This window comes from Aethalodelphis obliquidens, unplaced genomic scaffold (genome assembly GCF_003676395.1).
Source record: "Aethalodelphis obliquidens isolate GAN/ISIS:26980383/991018 unplaced genomic scaffold, ASM367639v1 scaffold8, whole genome shotgun sequence".
Lineage (NCBI taxonomy): Eukaryota > Metazoa > Chordata > Mammalia > Artiodactyla > Delphinidae > Aethalodelphis > Aethalodelphis obliquidens.
The window spans coordinates 48,732,009-48,746,419 of record NW_020837952.1 but is presented as its reverse complement, the minus strand read 5'-3'; positions in this window follow the sequence as shown (position 1 = coordinate 48,746,419).

Genomic DNA, 14,411 nt, shown 5'->3' with positions numbered 1-14,411 from the left:
GAGATACAAAGGGACATCAGAAGCAAGGATTTTTTCTTTTCTCTTTCAGCCTCTACTGCCTCAAACATAGCCCACGCCTTCTCAACTTTATTCCTGTCAATATAATAGGATATTTACTGAAGACTTCCTGAAGCTTATGGTCTATTTGAGAATGATGAGGTATTCACTGCCTGCCAGACATGGTCCTGACAGTTAGGAAGTTTATGCTTCAGTTCGTGGTTTTCCCTTTCCCTCCTGGTGTAACAAGAGACGTTAGCTTTGTCCCCTAAGTAATACTGGGATTGCTCCTCTGCCGTTTTCCAGGGCCCCCAGAACTGTTTGAATCCTCTTCCTTCTGTGTGTGTATGTGGGCCAGTGAGGCAGGAGAGATAGCAAACTGTATTAATCTTAGGAGAAGATGTTTCCTTTCCATTCTAGTAGCTTTTTTTGACTACAAACTCTGTGCTACTTATGGTTCCGAGGTGGAAATCTGCCCTTTTTGTCACTTCTGCCTCACTCTGGGGAACAGTCCCGCCCAAAGCAACGCGACTCCAGGGGGGCGTCACCCAGCTGTCATTGCCTTCTACACTGCAGGGGTAAGCTCCTTACCCATTCTATCTGGTTGGAATTCCTGTTCTCCTGAGCCTAGTGAGTGGTCCTGGATTTACTCCAAAACACAAACAAGGCCAATCAGTGCCATTTGGGTGATCAGGTGTGAATGTTGGGAGAGAGAGGTTTGTGTTCTTTTTCTTTTCTTTCTGAAATTATCATGAGAATGATGTAAACCTAGAGGTACTAATGGTGGCAGTTTTATAACCAAGTGATAAGAAAGATGGCCTGAGAATGAAGCCAAGTGAGAAAAAAGAAAAAGAACTAAGAAAGTACATGAAATATGCACTGTAGCATCGTTTGCGCTGCTGGGTTCAGCTGTTCCTAGAGCAAACACTAACCCAAGGCTACAGTTATGAGAGTTAGTCCCTTTCTAGGGGGTTCTTAGTTTGCTTTGGATTGCTGTCACTTGCAACCAAAGAATTCTTGACTGATAGAGTCTCTGAGCATAACCTGGGAGATAAAGCCAAAGGGAACTCTTAGTGATACAATGGTGATCAAGGCAAACTTGGCCTCTGCCCTCATGCTGTTCACGGTCCAATGGGCTGTCATTTCAATGGCTCTATCAGTCAGAGTTCTTAGCTTCAAACATTAGAAACAAGGTCTGGTTCTTTTATGAAGAAATGGAAATTGTTAAAGACTATTTAGTAAACACAGAACCTTCAAGAGGGTCTGACATTGAGACCGCAAGTGCAGAAACGGTTCTGTTGTAGACTTCATTAGGGGGAGACACCCCCGCCAGCCCCAGTGGTCACAGACATTGTCCCTTGCCCTGCCAACGTCTGACAGGGTGATGCTGGGGGCAGGCCATTAATGATACAATATTTGTCACAGATGCCACTGAAAATTGGAGGTACCTGCCACTGCCCTTCCTAGAATAGACTACACGTGGGGCCTGCCCGTGGGTCAAAGCTGGGCATGGGTTTGTCTAATTGGTGGGGATTGAGTCACATGCCTGTACCCTAGGGGCAAGGGAAGTGACTATCTGGTTTCTACAGTAACCTCTACCTTGCACTAAACCTCATAAGATGGGGACTTCTTTGGACAAAGGATGAGTGTTCAGAGATGTTCGGCAGCCAGGATAACAAATATCCACAGTGTTGACCATATTAAGGAAGGTTAAGTGTGAACACACAGCATCTTCAGCCCCAACTACAAGAACTGTGGTGTATGCTGTATGGGAAGACCCGGGTCGGACAGACTTTGCAAAACAGGCTCACGTGGCATATTTCCTCAAAAAGCCAAGCAATGAATGCTGCTTCTCTTTTGTTTGCAAGTTATCTTTTGGTAGAATAATAATAATAATAATGGTGATGATGACGATGATACCAAATCAACTTCTAGTGTAGGATAGGATAACAATTTTCACTTTTTCTGCGCCAGGTTCTAACTCCATTGCGAAACCGACCCAGGTGTTAGCTTTATTGATGATCAGGCAAAATTAGCGACTACAGCTTGGCCCTTCGGCCATAGGCGGCTTTTTTTTGTTCCTAACCTTCAGGTGAACTTGTCTAGCTGTCAGAGACAGAGAAGCCTCCTCCACGTAGGGTACCTCACCTGGGACCAAGGGAAGAAGCTGGGACTCCTGTGGATGGGTGTTGAGCAAGAGAGTGACCCCAAAAGGCCTTGGGTGACCTTGCCCTGTGCCCCTTTTCTGGTCTCACCAGCTAGACAATCGATCACTCTGTGCCGCAGGAGAGAGTGGGAAGAGAAAGATGAGATGTGTCCCTCTTTCTAACATTCCCTCTGTTAAGTAGAAAAGGAGTTCCTCTCCCTTTGTCAACACGAAAGGAATAAACACTCTCCTAGTACTGCCATTAATTGGGGTCTTCCTCTGTGTCAGACACGCTACCGAGCATTTTACAAAAATTATCTCATTCAATTTTCATGAGAACCCTATGAAATACGTAAGAGCTACCATTTAGTGTTTATGCCAGAAAATTTTCTAAGCCCTTGGCATCTATCAATTCATTCCTCATCAGCTTTAGGCAGGGTCCTGGTATGAAACAGGACACCTGGAGATTTTAATAAAAGGACAGTTTCCGAAGTAGCGAGCGATAGTGAGGATGACGTGAGGAAGGGGGCAGGTCCTTGTCTCTGGAAGGATAGGAGCTGTCATCGAGGGAAGCAGCAGCTTGAGGGGACTGTTGGGAAAGTTAGTCTCTGGCCGGCAGTCTTTCAGCCTCCGCTCAGCTGCCTAAGGACCGCTTCCTTACAGAGAGAGAAAGGGCCCACCCCACCTTACAGAGAGAGAAAGGGCCCACCCCACCTGCGCTGGGCCTACCACTTTGGGTGGGATTAGCGTTCCCTGCTTCAGGCACAATGAGTGTTCTTTTGTCTAACAGCATGTGTGTCACATGGCACCCAGCCAGCCCCACTATTGTAGCTGTCCTTCCTTCCACGGTGGCACAGAGGAGTGCACGTAGGCCAACTGCCCTGCATCAGCCACTGGGAGAGACCTGCCAGCCAGGAGAGGCCCACACCCACTGTTGGAAGCTGATCTTGTCCTGTCTCTTTTCTGTGTCAGTAAAGCTTTGCTCCAACCAGTACTTGACTGCGTCGTGTTCTTCTTGGTGACTCTGGCACCAAGATGCAGTGGGCAGAAGTGTTTAGAACCCTTCCCTGGGACTGGCAACCTCGGCACCATACTCTGCTCCACACTGATCCTGCAGGGAGGAAACTTGGAAATGGCCACGTCACTCTTCTCCCTTCCTCTCATCTGCCAGCTCGCCCCCTCAGCTGAGCTTCAACCAGAGCCAGCGGGCAGGGATATCTGCTAATGTAATTGTCACCTTCCAAGGGCTCAGAGCAGATGGCAAAAGGTGGAGAGTACATCTGGACGGGCGCAGGGCAGATCCTCAGCAGAGGCACATGCTACTACTGCCTCTATTTCCTAGACCAGGAAACCAAAGCTCAGAGAGGTTAGATAGTGAGTCTAAGGTTATATTAGTAAGAAGTGGCAAAGACAGGTGGCAATTCAGTCCATCTCACTGTAAAGCTTGTGCTCACCACGGTCATTCTGGCGCTGGGGCCTTTGGCTGTACCTTAACTGCCTCTGAAAAGAGATCCACAGGTGTGTGTGCTAGGCTGGAGGATGGGGATTGACATCGATTGGATTTCTGCTCTGCACTGTAATAGGCAATTTACTTGCAACAGGCCTATTGAGACAGGTATTACTGATTTCATTCTATGTGTGAAGAATCTGAGCCTCAGAGAGGTTAAGTAACTTGCTTGAGCCCACACAGCTGGTTAAGGTACTAACCTAAGTCTGTTGGATTCCTGAGCCCATGATCTTTCCACTGTTTCATGGGGCAGGAAGGCAACGTGCATGTTTCCGCAGCAGATGGAGACTTAAAAATCACAGGTCGGACTGGGCACAGCCAGCAGGTTCTGACTCCTTAGCAGCGCTGTCAGTATGTTTGAGACTCTTCTTATCCTCCCTCCCGTGACTGCACTTTCCACTCCCTCTGAGTTCCTCCGCCTTCCCTTGTCTTTGTGTTCACAGTTTTTGGCTTTAATTTTTGTTTTCTCAAGGTCCCCCTGCTTCCTCCCGGGACCTGGGGATGCATGTTCACTGTGATATTCTTTTTTTTTTTTTGCGGTATGCGGGCCTCTCACTGTTGTGGCCTCTCCCGCTGCGGAGCACAGGCTCCGGACGCGCAGGCTCAGCGGCCATGGCTCACGGGCCCAGCCGCTCCGCGGCATGTGGGATCTTCCCGGACCGGGGCACGAACCCGCGTCCCCGGCATCGGCAGGCGGACTCTCAACCACTGCGCCACCAGGGAAGCCCCACTGTGATATTCTTTAGGCCTTTCCAATGCAATGCGTTCAAATTAAGACCATTTTTTCCCACCCATCAAACCCGCTTTTCTTCCTCCCTGGTTTCCCATTTTGCTTAATGGCACCAGATAAGAAGGATGGAAACTGGGAAGAACCAGCCTTCTTTCGGCCTGGCTTCTCCTCCCCAGCCGCCTCCCGACCTCCGTCTACCAGGTGGTTTCTCCATCACTCTCCATGCCATCCGCTTCCACTGCCAGGCCCCCGGTTTTCACCCTCATTCTCTCCCACACCAGTTGATTTCCCCGACTGCTTTCTTCCTTCCCCACTCCCTCGTACACACTGCCACCGAGTCGTCTTTCTAAAATGCAGATCAGACCTCGCTTGAAGACATTTTCTAGGAGAGATCAACAGTCCTAGTGTTACTGAGGAGGGGCTCGCTGCCTGATGCGCAAAGAAGCCAATATCATGGCGCTGGCTTTTGAGAAAAGAAAGAGCTGTATTGCAAGGTCCACTGGTAAGGAGACAGAAGGCAAAGCTCGCAAACCTATCTCCCCGATCCAGCGTCCAGGGCGAAATTTAAACGGTCAGGGGAATTTCAAACTTGGAGGCTGATTGGCTAGTCTCCAAACTCGGAGGCTGATTGGCTAGTCTCCAATCCGTCCGTATTAGCTATTCGGGCTGCTGGAGGCCAGAATTTCCTTATTGAAGCACTTCTCGCTTCGTGAAGGGCTCTGGTGGCAGCATTTCTATTCTTTGAGCTCTGTAGACTGAAGATTCCCGGGTCATCCTGGAGACCCGGCCTCCCGTCTTGTACATGTGCAGTGCTGTCTCTGTAAAATAACTCGAGGTTTGACTAATCAATCAACCCATTTAAGGATGCAAACCCCGTTTAACCTGGTCAATGTTTTACTGCTGTTTCATTAGCAAGGGGAGAAATTTGAGGCATGGCAGAGTGGGCTGGGGGGCGAGGGGGTGATGGGCAGAATTACAGCCCCCGTAAGATTCCAGCCCTAATGGCAGAGGGACTTCATAGATGTGATTTTGGTTAGAATCGGTTGACATTAAGGTAGGAAGGTGGGCCCAGGTGGGCCCAAAATAGTCACACGAACCCTTCACAGCAGGAGAAAGCAGAAGGGAAAGTCAAAGAGATCGGGAGCACGAAAAGAATTCAATACCCGTTGCTGGCTTGTAGATAGAGGAGACCACAGGTCAGGGAAACCCGTACCTCAGTCCTACGGAAGCAAGGAATTGAACTGTCAACCTCTCAATGAGCTTGCAAGTGGGTTCTTCCCCAGAGCTTCCAGAAAGGAATGCAGCTCCGTCAACACCTTGATTGCAGTCTCCTGAGCCCCTGAGGGAACAACTGGGTGTTGCTTTAAGCTCCTAAATTTGGTGTCCTTTGTTCTGGCAGCCCTGGCAAACTAACAGGACCAGAAGACTAATCCCGAGGGAGATGCGCATGTGCCGAACGCCTGCTGCTGACCAGGCACTGTGGCAAGTCCTTCCCACTGCTGTGCCGGGGACAGGGCTCTGAGTTGCAAGCAACGGAAAGAAACTCCAACTGATCTGAGCAGAAAAGGAATTTATGAAAGAATATGGGGCAGCTCCCAGAATCTCCAGGAAGTCTGGGAAACAAGTCTTGGAAAACGGAAAGCTTGGGGATATAAAGGAAGCAAGGTGGCCAGAATTCAGCCAAAATTGGGCCACAGAGCCTGTTTGCTGAGAAGACTGTAGCGGCCACGGCTGGACACTGCCCTCATACTGGCTTTGCCACCACAGCCAGGTCTGACCTCCGGCCACTGGGCACTGCTGCCCTAGAAAAGGCAATGGCCCTGGTCAGAGCTGCTAAAATGAATTCTCCCCCTTCCCTGCTTCCGAGGATCCTTATTTTGAGTTTTGAGATCCTGGGCAGGTGTGTCTGATTGTTCTGGCCTGGGTCATAGGCCTAGAAGTTTCCGATGCTGGGAAGCCACAAAATGACTCACAATTAATGACAAATTATCCTACATCGACTCATTTCATCCACGTGACAACCCAGCAGGGGGTTACTATGATCCCTATTTAATAGGTGAGGGAACTGAGGCCCTGGGGAGGTGCACCTGCTTTCTTGAGTCCTGAGCTTGCACTGGGCAGAGCTAAAACTTGAAGCCAGGCCACCAAAGTCTTGAGCCCATCACTTGGGTTCTCCCTGTTGTGACTTCAGCTGGGTGAAAGTCAAGGTTCTGATCCCTTCCGAGGAAAGATGAGGCAGGTACGTACCATTTGGTCCTTGGTCCGGAGGACTCTGGGTAGATAGATTGAATGTGGGCAGAACTGTATCTGGCCAGATACAGTTCTGACCCATTGGCTTGTGAGGCCTGGGTGTGGCAGAACTTTATTTTCCCTATTTGGTGAAATATGCCTTCTAACATCTGTTCTGAGTCAGTCCTCTTTGGTTGTTGTTGATTGTGTGACACGGCCTGCCCTCTCTCAACCTCAAATATAGACAAGGGATGTCTGAGGCCCTTCTGGTGAGAACCCCATGGAGAAGCCTCAGACTTCTGTCTGTCTTGCCCACCCACACCAGATACCAGCTCTCCCGTCCCCTTCGCTGTCTTTCTCCACCTGGCATTGCCAGGAAATGGGATGGAGTCCTGAGAATCACACTCACCCGGGAAGAGCCAGCAGTCACCGCATTCCGTGGGTCACAGGACCCACCTGGTGCACTCAGCACCCCAGGCGCCACCTAGCATCCTCACCATATCCTCTTTTCTCCCGCCCCACGTTCTCTTAGCTCTGAGCCAGGCCAACACCAGAAAGAACAGCAACAAAAACCTCCTCTCATTTGGAGCCTATTTTCTGACTCGGGGTTTTGGGAGCACGACCAGGCGCAGGACAGTGATTAAAAAAAGGTCTGAGTTACTGTACTGGCGTGAGGGCCAGGCTAAATGGAAACAGCTAAGCTCAGACCCCCGAGAGAGGGAACCCCAATTCAAAGGTGCCTCGGGTGATTCCCTCTATAAAAGTTATCTTTGAGGATGACTAGTGGCACTGACAAGGATTGGTTCACTTAGACATTTATTTATGATAAATATTCAATATAAACCTATATATTCAATACAGATATTAATATACATTCAATATCCAAATATATATGAAATAAAGGTTCAATATATAAACACGATAGTTGGTGCACACCTAGGGCTACGCAGTAGAGCACGGTAACAAAGCCCAAGGACTGTTGAACACCTACCATGTGCCAAGCACTCAACACACGTGATCTCAGTTTCTAGTTACATCAGCTGCTAGTTTACAGATGAGAAAATGGAGGCTGAGCGCACGAGCTAGTATGAGGGAGATTGTTTTCATACCTTGTAAAGCACAGTGGGTGCATGATTAAAATTACTGCTGTTATGATTAATCATTATAGTTCGCAATAGTAATGACTGTGAAATATAGAGGGTCAATGGTAACAGAGGCTCTCTGGACCATAGCCTGTTGGGGTGACAGCCAGGAGGGACAAGATAATGGACCGGGTTCTTTATCCAAAACCCACTTCCCATATCTATTTAGACACACCCTGTCCCAGGTACTTTGTTCACATAGCTCATCCAATCCTAACAACTATACCCTAAGAGAGCCTATGATTATCCTCATTTTACAATCAAAGAACCTGAAGCATAGGAAGAGACTAGAAACACTAAGAAATTATTCAAGGTCCCATCACCCGTGGGGATTGAACCCTCGTGCTCAGACACTGGAGTCGGCTTGCTTGCTGCTAAACCATATAGTCTCCCAGCTAATTGCTAGCCTTTACCACCTGAGGGGGTAGGATTCCCAGATTTCACTAACAAAAATATAGCATGCACAATTAAAGTTGAATTTCAGATACACCAGAAATAAATTTTTAATACAAGCATATCTCATGCGCTATGGCCATGTAATAGACATGCAAAGTCTGTTAAAATACCTAGCAGGTAGTTTGTGCTCAAAAACCCTATTTTCCTTCTCCTATGGCAGACACTGCTAGCTGCCTAGCCAAACTCCTGTTAACTTTCTCTCCTCAGTAACAAACAGTAATTTCCAGCTGGGCACACCATCTAGAATAAAAGACATTTCCTGGCTTCCCTTACTGAGCCCTTATATCTAGGTGTGACCAAGTGACTAAGTTATATCAAATGAAATGTAATCACAATCGTTGTTTGGTGCTTCTGGAAAGTTTCCTTAAAAGGCAGGGGACGAACTGTTTTTCCTTCCCTTTGATCTTTCACATTTCCCGCTTCATTTGGCCTGTCGTGCAGATGAAATGACAGGCACTGTGGCATTCATATTGGACCATGATGTGACCTTGAGGCCTAAGCCATGGAGTGAGGTCAGTGGAGCAGAAAGACAGATGCCCGTGTACCCAGTGACTATGGGTTCACCATATTTGCCCTCGACTGTTTACCTCGAGATAACTTTTAGGTATGAGGGAAGTAAACTTCTTTCTTATGAAGTTCTATCTGTGTTAGTAACAGTCAAATGCAATTCATAACTGATATGCATCTATTCAGTAAACATTTAATGAGCATCTATTACAAGCTAGACATTGTTCTGGCTTCTGGAAATAAAAGGATGGCAACATGTAGCTCATGGTCTTGTCAATTTCTCTTTGTTTGAAATTTAGATCAGAGCTAGGAGAAACCTCAGCAACTACTAAAGTCAACCCATTAGCTTTATTTAGGTAGCATCTGTACTACATTTCCCCTCGTGGTCCGAGAATTTTGGAAGTCACACCTCTCAGCTCATAGCACATTATCATAATTAGTCCTGGCAAAACCTCTCTTTTGTTTTATTTTTTCCTTCCTTTGTCCTAACACCCATGCCCATTCTCTCTCCCTTCAATAGGTACTCATTCTAACGTGATATATCCTTACATATGGGTGTGTCCTTGAGAGATACTGCTGGTGTATGTGTTTTTAATTTTCACAAATAGTATTATGCTATAAATCTTATTCTTTCCTTATTTTCTCACACAATACATGTTTTTTAAAAAAAAAACCACACAAATATTGTTATTAATAATAAAGCTACTGAGTGAAGTTTAAGATTTCTCTGCAAAATTTTTTTATTGTGTTGGTTCTTAGAATAGATCCCACTAAGGATGAATAGTTAGGATATTGTGCTCAAAAGTTTGTTTTCAATTTTGGAGTATGTCTTTTTTTTCCCCTCTTTTCGGTTCAGTTTATTTTTTGAATATGTAAGACACATAGTTCAAAAGATAAAACCAAATTAAAAGTTGAACTCAGAGATGTCTCCTTTCCATCTGTACCCTTCCATCCTATTTCTGGTCCTCATACTCGTAAGAGTAACTATTATTACTGGTTTCTGGTTTCTGTTTCTGGCAAATTTTTTTTTTTTGGCAAAAGCAAACACATATACATGTACATGTATATATATTCTTATTTCTCTTTCTCATTTCGTGAAATATAGTACATGTATAAACATGTTCTATACAAGGTGTTCTATACCTTGTTTTTTTCACTTAATAATATACCCTGGAGTTACTCCAAATCAGTATATAGAGCTCTTCTTTTTTTTTGGCTGCACCTCACGACCCACACCCCCCCCCCACTGCCCCCGGCAGTGAAAGCACAGAGTCTTAACCACTGGACAGCCGGGGAAGTCTCAATTCTTTGTTCTTTTTAGAGTTGCATAGAAACCCATTGTGACCATGTACAATAGTTCTTCATCCAGTTTTCTATTGTTGGAAATTTAGGTTGCTTCCATTTTTTATTGTTACAGACAATGCCACAATGAATAACCCTGGGTATATATTGTATTTAGGGAGGTGCGTTTCCAGTGTAGATTCTTAGCAATGGACTTATTTGTCAAAGGACAAATGCTCTATCCCTTTATGAGATATTTTCAAATCCCCTCCATAGCGATTGCATCCTTTACATGATGAAATGCACGGGATGCCAGTTAATCCACAGTACTGCCAATAGAGTGAAATCATACCTGTATGTTTGTAGCAATCTAATAGGTGAGAAATGGTATCTTACTATAGATTTAATTGGCTTTTTTTTTTTTCTTGTTATGAGTGAGGGTGTAGGTGTTTTCTGTGTTTCTGGCTGCTTGCTTATTTTTCATGTTAATACTGCCCCTTTGAAGTCTATCCACGCTGCTCTAGGGATGTATACTTTGTCGATTCTCTTTGTAGCGTTGTGTTCCATAGACCACATTCATTATGTTTAACTTGTAATTTCCCCTGGCGCCAACCATTACCATAAAGCATTACTGTGAACCAGAATTTCTCTGGGATATACATACCCAGGAGGACTTGGACACATTTAATTTCACTCAGGGCTGACAGATTGCTTTTGGAAATGTTTCTGAAATGTTTACCTTTCCACCAACATGGCATAGAGTTTTTACTTTTTTAATTTACTCATTTTACAGATAAGGCAATGAGACCTAGATCAGGGATGGGAGGGTCACAAAGTTTGCCAGTAAGAGCCAGGATTTGAGACCTGGTCTTTTAAGTCCATATTAATCATTGTTTGCTAATGCCTTATTCTATAAAAAAAATGAATTAATTCAACAAACATTTTTGGAGTGCTTACTACATGCAAGAAGGATGATGGGCACTAGAGATACAAAGAGGAGGTTATAGTCTTGGGAGGGGAGATCAGTAAATAAGCAAATGGCCACAGTCAAGATTTATGTTTCCATCTGCAAATGAGCACGTGCCACATGGATGATCTGTGTGAACTGGCCAAGCCAGCCTTTCTTCCTACTCTTGCCCAGGTCGGAGCAGGATGAAGGAGGCTGGTGGTTTTGCTCTTTTGTCTTCTCTAGGTTCCCCTGCTGGTCACATGAACATTTAATGAGGTTCTCTGGGAATGTTTCCATATCTAGAAATGTTGGCCAACTCACCGGCCATAGTAAGAAGCTCTTTGGAAAGTTCAATCCACTTATAGTTAGAAAAAAGAAATACATTTGTACCGGCACATCTTCCTCTGGCAATGTCCTTAGGACTGTGAATTTAGAAAAATTGAGTTTTTCTTTTACAGTTTTGTCCAACTTGGCTCCCATAATTTCCCACCTTCATTAGAAGCAACAAGATGGGCTGGAGTAGGGTCTCACACTTGTCAATGCCTGGGGACTTTTTTCCAATTCCTTTTCTCTCTGTGTTTTAAAAGATATTGTCTTCTGAACAGACTGTTTGTTAAATAATAACCAATTTTCTTTTTCTGTTATTTATGATTCAGATTTATAAATATTTCTAACTATAATATAATAAAATCACATTTTAGGAATTCTTATGATAGCCCTGATAGTCAATCAGGGCTTCTAATCGGTATCTAGTAAGTAGTGCTGGTATACTTGGTCTCCAGGATGGGACTGACAGACCTCAATAATATCTAAGAACTTTTCTGGTTCCATATTTCTGATTTTATCTTTCTGTCATCTATCATCTATCTACCTATCTTTCTATCTATCTATCTATCTAGGCTTACATCTCAGGAATTCCTTTGATGCACCTAGGGTTATTATTAGATAAATTCAGCAGATTCAGTTGACAGGATCTCAGACAAAATCCAAGTATAGTATCTTGGTTAAAACTTCGCTCTGTGAAGTCAGACTCTGTGTTTGAATCCCAGACCTGCCATTTGCTCCTTGATGGCTGTATGACCTTGAGTATACAAGGTCATATGTATCTCTAAACCTCTGTTTACTCGTCTGTGATTCACCTCTAATAGTCATTCCTCTTATGAACATGATGGGGCTGTTATGTGGATTTAAAGAGATAAGAAGTGAAAGGTGCCTGGTAGCACATAATACATGCCAACTTATTATGATGGTGATGAAGGAGATGATGGTGATGATGGCGATGATGAAGAAGAAGACGATGCCTTTAGAAGCTTTGTTTTAATTTTTACCTATGTTGCTGCCCTCACCACTATCATGTAAGTTGCATTTCCAAGCTGCCTATTAAATTCTCCAAACCTCACACTGCTGTGCCCTTGAAAATATTGGGGTCTCTGGGCTGTACAGTTCGCCACCAAGTTTACTTGATGTGTTTAACATCCATGGCTTTGGTCTAGATCAGTGATTTTCAACTGGGGTGACTTTTTTTCTCCTCCAGGGGATATTTGTCAATGTCTGGAGACATTTTTGGTTGTCACAATGGAGGCCAGGGATGTTGTTACATATCGACAATGCACAGAAATGCCTCTACAATAAAGAATCATCTGGTCTGCTGCCCATTTTTGGATTGGGTTGTTTGTTTATTTGTTATTGAGCTGCATCGGATGAATGGATAAAGAAGATGTGGCACATATACACAATGGAATATTACTCAGCCATAAAAAGAAACCAAATTGAGCTATTTGTAATGAGGTGGATAGACCTAGAGTCTGTCATACAGAGTGAAGTAAGTCAGAAAGAGAAAGACAAATACCGTATGCTAACACATATATATGGAATTTAAGAAAAAAAAATGTCATGAAGAACCTAGGGGTAAGACAGGAATAAAGACACAGACCTACTAGAGAATGGACTTGAGGATATGGGGAGGGGGAAGGGTGAGCTGTGACAAAGCGAGAGAGAGGCATGGACATATATACACTACCAAACATAAGGTAGATAGCTAGTGGGAAGCAGCCGCATAGCACAGGGAGATCAGCTCGGTGCTTTGTGACTGCCTGGAGGGGTGGGATAGGGAGGGTGGGAGGGAGGGAGACGCAAGAGGGAAGAGATATGGGAACATATGTATATGTATAACTGATTCACTTTGTAATAAAGCAGAAACTAACACACCATTGTAAAGCAATTATACTCCAATAAAGATGTAAAAAAAAAAAAAAAAGAATCATCTGGCCCAAAATGTCACTTGTGCCAAGGTTAAGAAACCCTGGCTTAGATATAATGGGGGAGGCAGTCACTGCATCTGTTTTGTGGCAGGACAAGGGGTGAGACTTTTCCTTCAGTGTCCTGGGGATGATGTGAACTTTAGTGTGGCAGACAGGCAGGCAGCCAGAGGCTCCTATCAGAGATACTTCACAGGCTCCTGGAGGGAGGCAGGGAGCCAGAGGAGGCTAGTGTCTCCTTTGCTTCCCAAAACACAGGCCTCCCTAAGACCTTCAGTTCAGACCTCATCACCAAGGTGGAGTCACGTAAGCTTGAGAATAACGGTCTTCAGATATTGAGTAGCTACCGTGTGCCAGGCATGGCTTTAAGCCCTTGGAATATATGTATTATTCAATTAAATGCTCTATTAGTTGGGACTTTTGGCAACAGGTGACATCTTAAACTGGTTTCATCAAAATAAAGATAATTTATTTATTGGCATTGGAAAAGTCTTGGCTTCATGCATGGCTAGATCCAGGGATTCAGAAAATGTCATCGAGTCCTGCTCTTATTTTCTGCATCTCTTGGATCTGCTTCTCAACCAGGCTGCCTACTGTGACAACACGTCTTCTAGAAGTTCCAGTTTTATTATAATCTACCCACTTCACAATCTGAAGAGATTCTCTCTTCCTGATAAAGTTCTCAGAATAAGAATAGGTTCACATGTTCACATGTTGGTTTCTGAACAACTCGCTGTGGCTACGGGAATTTCATGCTCAAATCATTCAGGTCTCTGTCAAATGCCAAACTTGGACCTGAGGGTGAGGTCAGCTTCACAGCATGGGCTGAGACTGGAGGCAAGTGGTCTTGCAATGAAACTCAGGAGCCTATATCCAGAAGGGGCCGTGGATGCTGAGCCTGCAGAAGAAGAGATGATACATCCATTTCACAGATGAGGAAACTGAGGCTAACTTAGACCAAGAGGTTAAGTCCCTTGCCCAAGTCACAGCCAGTAAATAGAGCCACCGAGCTTCTTACTCAGGTCCCCCTAACTCCAAAGCCCCCGCCCTGCCTTCTGCTTACTTCTGAAGACGTGCTGCACCGCATGCTTCTTGCCCTCTCCGGCTACTCCTGGTTCTGAGATCCTACTTTTACTCTCAGGAGGTCTGTACATATGTATTAATCATGCTCTCCTCCCTCCACCCTTATTAATAGGGCTTTGTGGTTTT